Source organism: Dendropsophus ebraccatus, chromosome 11 (genome assembly GCF_027789765.1).
Source record: "Dendropsophus ebraccatus isolate aDenEbr1 chromosome 11, aDenEbr1.pat, whole genome shotgun sequence".
Lineage (NCBI taxonomy): Eukaryota > Metazoa > Chordata > Amphibia > Anura > Hylidae > Dendropsophus > Dendropsophus ebraccatus.
Genome location: NC_091464.1, coordinates 46721531 through 46737232, shown reverse-complemented (window position 1 = coordinate 46737232; position 15702 = coordinate 46721531). Strand labels below are relative to the sequence as shown.

Genomic DNA, 15702 nt, shown 5'->3' with positions numbered 1-15702 from the left:
TGAAGTCTCCATGATCTACTAAATTAAGGGAAATAGCGGTAAATGTGCATTTCCCATAATTAATGTACATTAAAAATTGTTTAACTTTCCATAAATAATAACATATCAAAAAATACTCTTGGCCGGACTTCTCCTTTAAAGGAGAAGTCCGGCGAAAATTTTTATTAAAGTATTATATTGCCCCCCAAAAGTTATACAAATCACCAATATACACTTATTATGGGAAATAATTATAAGGTGCTTTTTCCCTGCACTTATTACTGCATCAAGGCTTCACTTCCTAGATAAAATGGTGATGTCACTTCCTGGATAAAATGGTGATGTCACGACCTGACTCCCAGAGCTGTGCGGGCTGTGGCTGCTGGAGAGGATGAGGGATGGCAGGGGGACACTGAGGGACACAGGGCACTGGAGGGACACTGAGCATACTTCTGCCATCATCCTCTCCAGCAGCCACAGCCGCACAGCTCTGGGAGTTGGGTTGTGACATCATCATTTTATCCAGGAAGTGACATCACCATTTTATCCAGGAAGTGAAGCCTTGATACAGTAGTAAGTGCAGGAAAAAAAGCACTTTAGAAACATTTCCTGGAATACGTGTATATTGGTGATTTGTATAACTTTTGGGGGGCAATACAATACTTTAATAAAAAATTTTGCCGGACTTCTCCTTTAATTTTTATTGTCTGATAATACTGTATATCTCTAATTAACCATCATAGTATACGAAGTACACCAAGTGCTACCAATAATATACAAGTAACAAATAATACCTCAACACCATGACCTCCACCATCACCACAACATAATTCATATCACTTTACCACTGATGGCCCTCCCGCTGTTGCAACCCTACAATTCCCATCATGCCTGGACAGGTACAGCTTCAGCTTGATTGGAATTGTAGTTTTACAACAGCTGAATGGCCGCAGTTTGACACCTGTGACCTATGTATACAGTCACTGAATAAACTACTGTATATAAGCAAAATGTTACTAATAATACCAGCATATACAGGACAAATAATACTGTCACACCATGACTATTATCATCACCACCATACGGTGGCTGAATAATACCACTGTACTGCTACTGAATAATATCCACTATATAAAGACCAGAATTTTAATGTTTGGTGATGAAATTAAAAAAAATAAATAAATATATATATATATATATATATATATATTTATTTTTTTAATTAATTGTATTTCTGTGTCCAGCATTTGGGGTGGATCAGATCTTGATCATTTTGTTATTAAAGCAGTGTACTGCATTAAACAGAGAGATTATCGTTTAAAAATTCTAACGATCGAAAATTAGCAATTATCTGTCCGTGCAATAATACCCGACAATCAAACGACGAATGAAAAATCGTTCATTTTTGTTTTTCAACATGTTGAAAAATTATCGTGTGTAGTTCGCCGATCGTTCGCATATCTGTTCGTATAATAAGTAGTTCTCCGATAAAACATGTTGTGTGGAACGATTAGCGACCATATAACAATGTAAAAACTGGCGATCAGTTGTTATAGGGAATCTTTAAATGATTATCGCTACGTGTAATACGGCCTTTAGGAAAAAAAATAAAAACAACAACAAAACCCTTTATCTCTCTGGTGCACGCCTTAATCACTTGCCCATTTTTCCTTCTGCCAAAACATCAAGAAGTGACTGACTTGCTGGCTAATATATCCCAGCCCTTAACAGGTGCATTGTCACAGGATAATCAATGTTATTCACTTCACCTCTCAGTGGTTTTATTGTTATGGCTGATTGGTGTTTATGTCACGGTACTGAGTTTAGTTACCGCTCCTACATATAGTTACAGCACAATGAGGTTTTTGTTTTTTATAACTAAACCAGTCTGTAAATGGTTAATGTGAGTGTATTCTGATTCAGACACGGTATAGTGGCAGCATTGCATGCAAACAGTATCTGATTACAACAGCCAAACAGCAGAGAGAGAAGGTAACCCGGATAATCCTTCCACACAAAGGCACAGGTACAGCAGATGTGCAGACAATGGATTTTTCTAGAAAAAGAGGAAACCCCATGCACGTATCCGGAGCTGCGGAAATGTCAGTAGTGTCTGATTTCTGGTAAATTCCTTCTTAGAGTCTTCTTTTTACTCTTTCCTTTCCAGAATGCACAGCTTAGAGGGAGAGTACACAGACAGTGAGCACGAAGAGCTCCCTGACTAATCAGAGCGAGCGGCACAGGAAGCGCCGAGGAAGACAGGACAGCGGCCAATCATCAGGCGGGTTACAGGAGGTGCAGAGCACACTGTACATACAGCTGGAGGAGGAGATGGCTGTGTGTTACTGTCTGGTCACGTGGTGTGCTGCATCAGTCCCCGGCATGGCTGGCATGTAGTGATGCTGCTGCAGCTGCAGGGCCTGGACTGGAGAAAGGAAGGCTGCTGGGTGCCCTGTCTTCCCCCTGGTCAGTGACAACTGGCTGCACTGGGCTGATTACTGATAGGGGTGTGACTGGTAAGTGCCTCTACTTCTTCCTATTCTTATGTCTGTCCAGAGATTGTTATATTAGCTAGTTATACTAGTAGCATAAACAGGAAGCTATTACATGAAGTGTCAAGGTTCCTGATCAACTAGAAAGATAAACAGTGTATAGCGGTATACACGTTCTGCCAAGTGCAAAGCAGTTGCTATATATACATATATATATATATATATATATATAAAAAATTCTACTATATATATTTTTTTTCGATCGGATACAACTGGAAAGAGTGTTCATAATACAGCCTTTCTTCTGTTTTATTTAATATAATAATTTTAAAGTAGGCTGCAAATAACAGCAAGGCATTGGGTGACATGACGAAATTACCTAAGGGCTAAGGGTCCATTTACACAGAAAGATTATCTGCCAAAGATTTGAAGCCAAAGCCAGGAATGGATTTGAAAAGAGAAATCTCAGTCTTTCCTTTATGACCTGATCTTTGTTTATATTCTGTTTCTGGCTTTGGCTTCAAATCTTTGGCAGGTAATCTGTCAGATAATCTTTCTGTGTAAATGGACCCTTAAAAAGTCCTTGCTAGCTCAGGTGAGTTGTGAGTCAGTGTCTATGTGTGTATACTGTGTATACTGTATGTGATGGTTTGAGGCTGGAAACGCACACTGCCGTTATTGTGCCAAAACCAGAAGTGGGTTCAAATGGGAAGGAAAATATAAAGCGAGGACTTGTCCTTCTCTTTTCTGTTGGATCCTCGTCAGGTTTTGGCACAAGAACTGCAGGGGTAGTTTTCCCAAAAAGCTGTGTGTGTGTTTCCAGCCTTCCACTCATGGACGTAATAGGATGTAATCATTGAAGGTTCCCTGTAACTATATAAATGTTATTACAATACACTCAGCTACAACCCGAAGCTGCAAAGAGCACTGTGTACATTTCATTGTTTGTGTAACAACATACTGTAAATTCATAGATCACTATGGAAGTATATATGGGCTTGGGCTCCTCCTCCATCTCTGGGCAGGTCCTGAGGTCAGTGCTTGTAAACTGAATGTTATCAGGAAGAATATTACAAAATTCAAAGTTATCTAGTTCTCACCTATATATATATATATATATATATATATATATATATATATATATATATATATATATATATATATATATATATATATATAAATATATATACACACACACTCACCGGCCACTTTATTAGGTACACCTGTCCAACTGCACGTTACCACTTTTCTAATCAGCCAATCACATGGCGGCAACTCAGTGCATTTAGACAATCTCCTGCAGTTCAAACCGAGCATCAGTATGGGGAAGAAAGGTGATTTGAGTGCCTTTGAACGTGGCATGGTTGTTGGTGCCAGAAGGGCTGGTCTGAGTATTTCAGAAACTGCTGATCTACTGGGATTTTCACGCACAACCATCTCTAGGGTTTACAGAGAATGGTCCGAAAAAGAAAAAACATCCAGTGAGCGGCAGTTCTGTGGGCGGAAATGCCTTGTTGATGCCAGAGGTCAGAGGAGAATGGGCAGACTGGTTCGAGCTGATAGAAAGGCAACAGTGACTCAAATAGCCAACCGTTACAACCAAGGTAGGCAGAAGAGCATCTCTGAACACACAGTACGTCGAACTTTGAGGCAGATGGGCTACAGCAGCAGAAGACCACCCGTTACTAGCATGGTGTACCTAATAAAGTGGCCGGTGAGCATATATATATTTATTGTTGGAGGATTTGCTCAGTAGAGTACAGGATTGCAATGTGAACAGCAGTCAACAGGCTCAAACTAATGAAGTCCAAGTACAGGCTTTTCCTATGTTTATTATCAAATGAAAGAAAACAAACAGCCTTGGATTTAGGCAGAACACAAGATAAACTCTGCTTGTCCAGCACTAACTAAACAGAAGACGGCCCTGTCTATACGCTACGACTAGCTGCAGTCGCACGAATATAACATATTATATACAGTCCAGTGTTTTACCTTGGTCAGGTATATGGCTTCTCCTGAGGCTGCAGCCTTCCAGCACACTCAGCTGCACCCAGCCTCTCTCTGTCCATGGCTTTGCAAAACTTTATGAAGCTGCTGATGATCCAGTCTCAGCACCTGTGGCGTCTGATGCCAAACAATATCTGGAGTGGAGAAAGTGGAATGGACAGCCCCACTACCAAGCCTGCCACCCATTCCTAAAAACCAGGCCCAAACACATTTTATCAATACATCCCCAGCAACTACCTTTGCTGGAGATCCCATCACGTCCCTGGTTTTTCCATGTCTCAGATAGTGAGACATGAACTTCCCTCAGTCCTAGTAGGTGTAATAGCTGAACCCAGGCGAAACATAACGACCATCCAGGATTAACCCCTTCAGTGTCTTACTATATATATATATATATATATATATATATACACACACACATACAGTGGTACCTTGGTTTAAGAGCTCACAGTTTTTCAAAATTGTGACTTGGTTTAAAGCAACTCTGTACCCACTGTGCTACCCCCCACAACTACTTATACCTTTTTGTAGCTTATGTGAAGTCCTTTCAGCAGGTATGTTTGGCCATGCTGGTTGTGCTTTCATGATGCAGAAAAACAAACTTTAGTTGAGGAGATGCCGTGTCTAAGAGGTGGGGAGCGAACCTTCGTGCAGTAGGGAAGCGGCGCCTGTGTGGTGTTGTGCACCTCTCCTCCTGCCTCCCGTTCCGCCCTCTGTCCGCCCATACAGGAATGCCTGGCATTGCGCATGTGCTCTAGTTTTGACCCCTGACGCTGCTGCAGTGACATTGGCGGGTCAGCGCAGGCTCTGTGTTTCCTCTGCGAGTTGTCCACGCCCTGTAGTAGTGACGCACTTGTCCCTGCACCGCCTCTCATGTCTGTCAGCGGCCCCCCCGCATACTATGTTTTCACCCGCTGCCTGAGTCCTCTTCCCAGCTTCTGCGACGTTGCGACCGTATCGCGCGCAGGCGCAGTGACGGAGAAGGCCGTACACGTCACTGCACGAGAAACGATTGCAACGGCGCAGAAGCCGAGAAGATGACTCAGGCAGCGGGCGGAAACATAGTATGCGGTGGGGGGGGGGCCATGACAGGCGGTGCAGGGACAAGCGTGTCACTAGTACAGGGCATGGACGACGCGCAGAGGAAACAACACATGGGCGGAGCTGAACCACCAACGTCACTGCAGCAGCACCAGTGGTCAAAACTAGGGCACATGCGCAATGCCAAGCATTCCTGTGAGGGCGGACAGAGGGCGGAACGGGAGGCAGGGCGAGAGGCGCACAACACCATACAGGCGGCGCATCCCTAGGGCACAAAGGCTCGCGGCCCTCCCTCTGCATCATGAAAGCACAACCAGCATGGCCAAACATACCTGCTGAAAGGACTTCATATAAGCTACAAAAAGGTATGAGTAGTTGTGGGGGTAGCACAGTGGGTACAGAGTCGCTTTAAGGCACCTGTGCAATGTTCAAACAGAAGTAAATGTTCCAGTGGCATTCCTAATGATGAAGAGGGTGAGGAGGAGGGGTGGTGGAATATAGGGCACAGATATGCCCGTAGGGCACGGGGCTGCAATTTTCAAAGTAAATTTTTACGCCAGGACAGATCTTGGATTAAAAGCAGCTATCTGAAGGTACAAGCGGTTTGGAGGGGACAGATTGTGGGTACTGAGTAGCTTTAATGATCCAGCCCATGTGCTGTGGGAACACAGGTGGGGAATAGGAAGCAATCTGCCTGGAGCATTCCTAATGATGAAGAGGGTGGGGAGGAGGGACGGAGGGGTGGTGCAGAGTTAGAGTTTTATGATAATAACTGCATCACCTGCCAAACGGACCCCAGGACAGATCTTGGATTACAAGCAGCTATCCGAAAGTACAAGTGGGTTGGGGGGGTCAGATTGTGGTACAGAGTCGCTTTAATCTAAGTAATGTTAAATACATGCTCACCTTGATGTTAAAATATATCCCTTAGCCGTCTTCGGACTCTACTTAAGGCGTAACTATAATTTTTAAAACTTCTGACATGTCATAGAAACATGTGGATTTTTTTTGTGTGTTTGTGTGTGTGTGTGTGTGTGTGCGGGGGGGGGGGGGGTGATGGCGCTAGGAGTGGAATCAAAAGGACTGACATATTGTCTGGATCCATGTATGGCTTTGGCTCAAAAATTGTAGAGGTAGTTTAAAAAAAAATAGATCCACCAGCCCTATGGTTCGGGGCATATTGCGGCATCCAATGCTGCTCCAGATAATAGATGTCTGTCCAAAAGGGTGAACCTTTCTCTACTGATACAGAATTTTCCACAATAAAATGGCTGTTATGCTGGTGCATTTTAGAACCTATATAATGGATGCTGTAAGCATGAAGTACTTCTTGTAATTTTACTAAACTGAAGTTCAGTTCAATGTTGGGTCCTATAGTGATGTATGTTTATTAAGTAAAACTATGGGAAATCCAGGTATTGTAGGATGTAATAGGGACTATATAATATTTACCTAAAAATGGCCCTGTAGGGTAGACATGGGGGTGGCCTGTGAGTGCCATCTGGGGGGGGGGGGGGGAGGCCCTGTTAGAGCCACGCTGAGCACCATCCTGAGCAGTAGGGGTGGTCTGTAAGAGCCACTGTGAGCTCTGTCCAAGGGGAGTGTTGTTCTTTTGTGCAAGCTGCTCTGAGATTCTCCTGGGGGTTAACTGTCAGCATTGCAGCTACCATGAAGGCAGGGCATGATGTGGCAAGTGGGTGGGTGGCCCATAGCAGTTGCGTGGTCTGCCTCCATGGCAGGGGCGTAGCTAGGGGTTCAGCCTAGGGGGGGCGAGCAAGTCTGAGTGGGCCCCCAACCGATTATGTTACCCAAAGGGAACCTCACTTGACAACAATGCTTTCTAAATAATAAAGGGTATATTCTGCTCCATTACTCAGAGTGAATTAAGATTAAGAGCAGTGTTGGAGGCTTCTACATTTACATATATAGACACATAAAATGAAACAGTAACTTACAAGGGGTGTCTTCTCATCGGAGTTGCTCACTATCCCAATGTCATGGATGTATGGGCAGTATAACAGGTTCACCTTAGATCTGTAGTTAAAACTGTAAAAAAAAACAAAAAACATTATTTTCCCTATACACTGACCCATAAACCGTACAGGTATATACCAATGGTACAAAGGCACTGCACACCATATAAGTGACTAAAGTGTAGATAAATACAGTGACTTACAAGGGGTGTCTTCTCATCGGAGTCGCTCACTATCCCAATGTCATGGATGTATGGGCAGTATAACAGGTTGACCTGAGATCTGTAGTTAAAACCGTAAAAAAAGTTAAATCCATTATGCAAAGACTATTATTTTCCCTATACACTGACCCATATACCATAGAGGTAGATAATTTGCATTCTGCCTAAGACAGGTGCATCACTCACAGGGAGGTACCGCAGGCTCAATCACTAGCTAACTCGGGCAGCCACTACAGGCTGCTGCACCCTGCTCTCTGTGATCCGAATCACAGCTTTCTGATTTAAACATACTTGTCCCTTATCCTGTAAGAGACTGGGGGGGTCGGACCTCTGCCCCCATTCCCCCCAGGATCTCCAGGTCAGCCCCCAGCTCCTCTATGAAGCTGCCAGAGAGAACTGGGCCAAGTAGGGTTAAATCAGAAAACCCCTGGGATGAGAAAACTCAGTGGACAGTGCACTATATATGACTGGAGGCCACTTCAGCTTGGTTGTGAGTCCAGCTCCCCCTGTTTCCACATGTCCCACACTGTTTTCCACATGTCCAGCCCCCCCTGTTTCCACATGTCCAGCTCCCCCTGCGTCCACATGTCCAGCTCCCCCCCCCCCCCCCCGTTTCCACATGTCCAGCTCCCCCCCCGTGTCCACATGTCCAGCTCCCCCCCCCCTGTCCACATGTCCAGCTCCCCCCCCCCCGTGTCCACATGTCCATCCCCCACCCCCTGTTTCCACATGTCCATCCCCCACCCCCTGTTTCCACATGTCCAACTCCTCCTGTGTCCACATGTCCAGCTCCCCCTGTGTCCACATGTCCAGCTCCCCTGTTTTCCACATGTCCAGCTCCCCCTGTGTCCACATGTCCAGCTCCCCCCCCTTTGTCCACATGTCCAGCTCCCCCTGTTTTCCACATGTCCAGCTCCCCCTGTGTCCACATGTCCAGCTCCCCCCCCCCCTGTGTCCACATGTCCAGCTCCCCCTGTTTTCCACATGTCCAGCTCCCCCTGTTTTCCACATGTCCAGCTCCCCGTTTTCCACATGTCCAGCTCCCCCTGTTTTCCACATGTCCAGCTCCCCGTGTCCACATGTCCAGCTCCCCCAGTTTTCCACATGTCCAGCTCCCCCTGTGTCCACATGTCCAGCTCCCCCTCCCCTGTGTCCACATGTCCAGCTCCCCCTGTTTTCCACATGTCCAGCTCCCCCTGTTTTCCACATGTCCAGCTCCCCCAGTTTTCCACATGTCCAGCTCCCCCTGTTTTCCACATGTCCAGCTCCCCCTGTGTCCACATGTCCAGCTCCCCCTGTTTCCACATGTCCAGCTCCCCCTGTTTTCCACATGTCCAGCTCCCCCTGTGTCCACATGTCCAGCTCCCCCCCCCTGTGTCCACATGTCCAGCTCCCCCCCCCCTGTGTCCACATGTCCAGCTCCCCCCCCCTGTGTCCACATGTCCAGCTCCCCCCCCCTGTGTCCACATGTCCAGCTCCCCCTGTTTTCCACATGTCCAGCTCCCCCTGTGTCCACATGTCCAGCTCCCCCCCCTGTGTCCACATGTCCAGCTCCCCCCCCGTGTCCACATGTCCAGCTCCCCCCCGTGTCCACATGTCCAGCTCCCCCCTGTGTCCACATGTCCAGCTCCCCCCCCCCGTGTCCACATGTCCAGCTCCCCCCCCGTGTCCACATGTCCACCTCCCCCCCCAGTGTCCACATGTCCAGCTCCCCCCCCCCTGTGTCCACATGTCCAGCTCCCCCCCCCCTGTGTCCACATGTCCAGCTCCCCCCCCCCTGTGTCCACATGTCCAGCTCCCCCCCTGTGTCCACATGTCCAGCTCCCCCCCCCCTGTGTCCACATGTCCACCCCCCCCCCCCGTGTCCACATGTCCATGCTCCCCCCCCCCTGTGTCCACATGTCCAGCTCCCCCCCCCCTGTGTCCATCCACATGTCCAGCTCCCCCCCCTGTGTCCATCCACATGTCCAGCTCCCCCCCCCCCCGTGTCCATCCACATGTCCAGCTCCCCCCCCTGTGTCCATCCACATGTCCAGCTCCCCCCCCCCTGTGTCCATCCACATGTCCAGCTCCCCCCCCCTGTGTCCATCCACATGTCCAGCTCCCCCCCCCCTGTGTCCATCCACATGTCCAGCTCCCCCCCCTGTGTCCATCCACATGTCCAGCTCCCCCCCCCTGTGTCCATCCACATGTCCAGCTCCCCCCCCCCTGTGTCCATCCACATGTCCAGCTCCCCCCCCCCTCCTTGTGTCCATCCACATGTCCAGCTCCCCCCCCCCTGTGTCCATCCACATGTCCAGCTCCCCCCCCCTGTGTCCATCCACATGTCCAGCTCCCCCCCCCTGTGTCCATCCACATGTCCAGATGTCCAGCTTCCCCCGCTTACCAGCTGGGTTGTCTGTGTGCTGCTGCTGCTGCAGCAGTCCGGCACTGACCTTGTGCGCGCGCGCGGGAGACGGAACAGCGCGGCGCCAGAGATGATTGGCAGGTGGGCGGGCCAGGGCGGCGCACGCGGTGCGCTGAGGCCGTACGCACCAGATTAAGATGGCGGCGGCCGGGGGAGCTGCAGCAGCATGCCGGGCGGCGTGCGGCGTAAAAAAAATCAATAGCGATCTGGGTGGGCCCCTGCCAGAGTGGGCCCGGGGGCGGCCGCCCCCCCTGCCCCCCATCAAATTTCGCTACTGCTCCATGGTAGCTATACCATTGTACCCCTTATGGTCTCAAGATCATGTAGTGCTACTTCATTCTTGTCTATGGAACTGCCAGAGACTGCCCAGTAGTGTTCTCAGCCATGATCAGTAGACTTGTATATGGCAATGCAAGTATGACCCCTGGTAAACACTGAAGTGCCTGCATCAGCGTATATTTAGTAGAAGTTGAGTAACGTACTGCAGCTTTGTCCCATAGGGTAGCAACAGAAGAAGCTGCAGGACAAACAAAAACGCCACAGGATTGGCTGGGGTTACAGGTTCTAATATTTATTTATTTATTTTGTATAGCGCACCCTATCTGTATGTTTTTGGGTGTGGGAGGAAACCGGAGGAAATCCACGCAAACACGGAGAGAACATACAAACTCTTTGCAGCCACCGTGCTGCCCATATTGATAGCCTGTCCTAATTATTGGCACTTCATAGTGCTATTTTGGGAGAGTTTTTTGTACTCTACTTTATAGGACTTTAAAATTCCATATGAAAAAGGAATCTTTAAAATTTTACTAAATAAAATGCTTGAAAAAATACATAAAATTGATGGCATTTTTTACAGGCATATATTTTTTTTTTGTAAGGGTGTCCTTAATGAAATCCTAGTTTGAAACTAAAACTTTGTCAAAACAAGTGACATACACAATTCAGTGCTGGCTCTCAGCCTCTATTTGCCTCTCCCAGGCGACAAATATGGTGTCCATCACAGTTCTTCAACCTTCAACAAGAGTTACTTCTCTGTAAACAGCCATTTCCTCCTATTATAAGCAACTCCTCACCTGCTGAGTCATGTTCATTTGTTCTTTATTGTAAAATACACTAAAGGTCCATTTATACCGGATGATTATTACTTATTCATTGGTGTATCTCCTCTTTTGTCCAAAAATCATAGATTGTCAGCAGCACATCCCCCTGTGTAAACTGGAAGTGCTGCCAATAATAATAAAAATGAATGGCTACACAGACAATCCAGTGATCTCGTATATAATTGGGAGCAAATGAAAAGAATCCTGTTGTGGATAGTTGCACCGAAAAGCTAGGTAGACAGACATGGACAGTGGATCCTAGGCTGAATCCCTGCCTACTTGCCATGGACTGCCCTAAATGACAGTGAGCAGCTGGGCGACAGTCCCTAGCCTGTATAATTGTGACAAATCACGCAGACAAGACAGAAAACACAAAGAAGTGTCAGCAATCCGGATCACAACAGGCGGGCAGCAGAAGTACAAAATCACGGTCCAAGTAGCTAAGTCAGAATCAAGGCAAAAAGGTTATGGCAGGCAGATAACAGGAATAGTCAGTAAACAAACAGAGCTCAAACAGCTTGCTGACAGTGGACACTGAATAGCCAACATCTGGTGTAGATGCTGGCAATGCTTTATGGAAAATCAGGGATCTGGTTCAGGGCTGGATTGGCCCCTGATCCCCAGCCACAGACACCTGACTACAAAAATCTCCTACTGGCAGAAAGACCTGTCAGTCACAGAAACGACTAAACACAAATTAAAGGGAACCTGTCATCCCGGCTAAGGTGGCGGAGCCCGGCCGAAGCAGTCATTTTCTATGGACGTCGGACTCATAATGATCTGCATAACACGCATGCTCAGCTGCGGGATGTGATTTCTCAGCCCCAGGACCGGGTCCAGGAACGGGACTTGCAGGGAGGGTCAGAAGGGCTCCGCCACCTTAGCCGGGCTGACAGGTCCTCTTAAACTGTGAAGAAAAACACACTGTCAGGAAAACACAGCAGGTAAAGACAGGTGAAAATAATGAGCAATGAGAGAAAACAGAAGAATAGAAACACAGTTCAAAACAATAACAAAAAGCAAAGTCTCGGTTGCGCTATGTGATCTAAAGACTATACCAATATTTCAACAGGCATAGTCTAAAAAGATCCTTTCTTGTACATAGCCTACAGGTGACGTAAATTATTTATAAGATTCAGGGTCACACTTGGCACTTTTTTGGAGAACAGCCACTGTTGTTTTTGAACCAAAGCCAGAAGTGGATCCAGTAGTAAGAAGTAGTATAAAGATGCTATTTGGATATGTGCACACTAGAGGGAGATGGGCCCTGTAATGTTTAGTCCGTTAACTATAGTGCAGGGTGAGCAAGCTGAACATTAGATTACAGAGGAGAAAGGAGCCAGACCTGTCTGTGTCTGTCAAAGAGAAAGAGAGGGGTGAAGGACCTTATTAAATGACCTCTGGTACCTCAATATTACCATGGGGAGATCAGCCCGACTACACAGAGGAAGGGGGGAGGACTGAGAGCTGTGTGTGTATATATATATATATATATATATGTGTGTGTGTGTGTGTGTCAATAAGTGTATGTGTGTGTATATACAGTATGTACATGTCAATGTGTGTATCTAGTATATCTATGTGTGTATGTATCTTGTGTGTGTCAGAAAAAAGAAGATAGAAAGCTTGAGCATGTATACACTTGTACACCCCAATATCATTAAAATAACTTTATTTGAATGGCTAGACAATTAAAAACATTAAAAAACATCCAAAAAACCTGCAATAGAGCATGTGCACCAAAACTGTTACGGAGTACAGTATATTCCCAAAATGTTCCGGGAACTATATAAATTGTCCATATATTAACATGCATGCATAACCAGATGAATATAAACATATAGGGGGGAGAGTTATCAAACTGGTAGAGTAAAATTGTCTTAGTTGCCCCTAGAAACCAATCAGATTCCTTCTTTCATTCCTCACAGATTCTTTGAAAGATGAAAGGTGGATTCTGATTGGTTTCTAGGGGCAACTAAAGGCCCTATTCCACCAACAGATCTGATGACAGATTATCTGCCAAAGATTTGAAGCCAAACCCAGGAGTGGATTTGAAAAGAGGAGAAATCCAGTCTTTCCTTTATGACCTGTTCTCTGTTCATAGTCTGTTCCTGGGTTTGGCTTCAGATCTTTGGCAGATAATCTGTCGTCAGATTTGTTGGTGGAATAGGGCCTTAAAGGGAACCAATCACTTAAAAAACGCATGTAAAGCTATGGGAATGTGCTGTAGCAGCACCCAGCACACTTCCCAAACATGCTTTTATACCCCCCCCGTCCCTGCAATGTACAAGCCAAAATAGTACTTTATAAACTCGGCGCCCTGTATGTAAATTACCCCCAAGTAGTCCTCTGGGCGGGGAGCTGCGGGCAAGTAGTCACGGTCCCTGGGCGTGATTAGCCTGCATAATTGTGGCGGCGTCATCGGAGGCGCGCTGTCTCTAACGTCAGCACGCCTACGTTCTTGCTGTGCTGCTCATGCGCAGTACAGCGGGTCCGGTCTGCGCCGTACTGCGCACGTGCAGAAAGCCTCAAACTCATTGCTGGAGATCCGGCAATGAGTTTGAGGCTATTTTGCACCTGCGCAGTACGGCGCAGACCGGACCCGCTGTACTGCGCATGAGCGGCACAGCAAGAACGTAGGCGTGCTGACGTTAGAGACAGCGCGCCTCCGATGACGCCGCCACAATTATGCAGGCTAATCACGCCCAGAGGGGCGTGATTAGCACTGCAGAACGCCCAGGGACCGTGACTACTTGCCCGCAGCTCCCCGCCCAGAGGACTACTTGGGGGTAATTTACATACAGAGCGCCGAGTTTATAAAGTAAGTTTTTGGCTTGTACATTGCAGGGACAGGCGGTATAAAAGCATGTTTGGGAAGTGTGCTGGGTGCTGCTACAGCACATTCCCATAGCTTTACATGCGTTTTTTAAGTGCTTGGTTCCCTTTAAGACAATTCTACTTTACACCAGTTTTATAAATCCCCCCCATAGTGATAACATTGTAAACATTTGATCTGAGACCACCCTGCTGGGATAACAGATAACACCCGGCTATTTCACGCACCCCCACTGACTGTCTGCCTTTTTTTAATTTTGTGGCGTTTTTGCTGGGCTTTTATAAGAGAACCCACCACTAAAAGAAAATGCTTCCCAGCTTATACCGTATCTTGTTCTAACAGTCTGGTTATTGACAGATCTGATTATAAAGATGTTCTACAGTAGATGGTATTGTTTCTGGTTCAATAGTTCTTACTACGCTTGGGAGATGATTGCTCAGTGTACGGTCTATTCATGGTGTATTCATCTAAAAAAAAATATATATATATATATATATATATATAAAATCTGTTTTTTTTTCACCTATAGTAATGTTTTTGTTGTCATTAAAGTGAATGTACCTCTATGACATTGCTTTGTGTATGTTTACATAAATAGACATATGGCCCCAGCTTAGGCTGGGTTCACTCTACGTTTTTGCAGTCAGTTTCTTAAAAATGGACAGAAAAAACATATGCATGTGTGTGCATCTGTTTTGATTTGCTTTCCGTTGAATTCCATTATAAAAAGAAAAACGGATCGAAACGGATCAGTTTTCTTAATGGACACAAAAAATGAGGTTGACTACGTTTTTGTGTACGTTAAAAAAATGGATCCGTTTTGATCCATTTTTTATAATGGGATTCAATGGATAAACGGATCAAATCGGATGCACACACAAGCATCCGTTTTTTTTTTTCATCCGGGTTTTTTTGCTAAAAACTGATGAAAAAAACGGGTTGCAAAAACGTAGTGTGAACCCAGCCTTATTCTCAAGCACTGGTGGGGCATGAAGCACTGGGAGATGGCCCTCCCACCCCAGTGTGATGATCTCCCTCCCCCCTGTGGCGCGGCTCCATTGATTCTAATGGAGCTGCATCACAGAGGGGATGGGGTTTTGTTACACTGGGGGCCAGAAGACCTCCCCCAGTGCTTGATGCAAGGCTGGTGCTTTAGAATAAACTGTGTGTGCTGTGTGTAAGAACTGTGTTGCGGTTAAAAAAAAAAGGACCGTGGCACTGGCATCCCCACGCCAGCCCGGTCTATTTATGTAAAAAAACACAAAGCAATGCACTAGTGGAACATTAACTTTAAGGTCTTTATCATGCAAATACCAGCTTGTAGACTGCATTCAAATATAGTATAGAGCAGTGCTTCTCAGACTTTTTCTACTGGAGCCTCACCCAACAGACCAAGGCAATGCCTGGGCTTCACCAAAATGACCAAGAGGGTGCCTGGGCCTCACTAAAGTCTATTTAAAAGCTGAAAATAATGCTAGGGCTATCTTTCACCCATCTTTCAAGCTCTAGATACTAATAAAGCAAGTAATAAATAAATTGATAATGTTGCTAAAATGGAGATTTTTGCAAACAGCAAAAGGACTGTGCAGATTATAGTTACTTTTCTGAAAACTGGCTCCCTAGCTGGGCCTCACCAACAACTA

The 15702-nt window shown here is 46.3% G+C and overlaps 1 protein-coding gene across 1 annotated transcript in view; it reads left to right on the top strand.

The window, feature by feature from the left end:
• Positions 1-2248: 2248 nt before the first annotated feature.
• ORAI2 (ORAI calcium release-activated calcium modulator 2) overlaps positions 2249-15702 on the top strand; it is a 34366-nt gene continuing 20912 nt past the window's right edge. The window contains exon 1 of the mRNA XM_069944455.1: positions 2249-2495. The gene's annotated coding sequence lies outside the window, so the exon portion shown is untranslated. The remainder of the gene's footprint in view (positions 2496-15702) is intronic.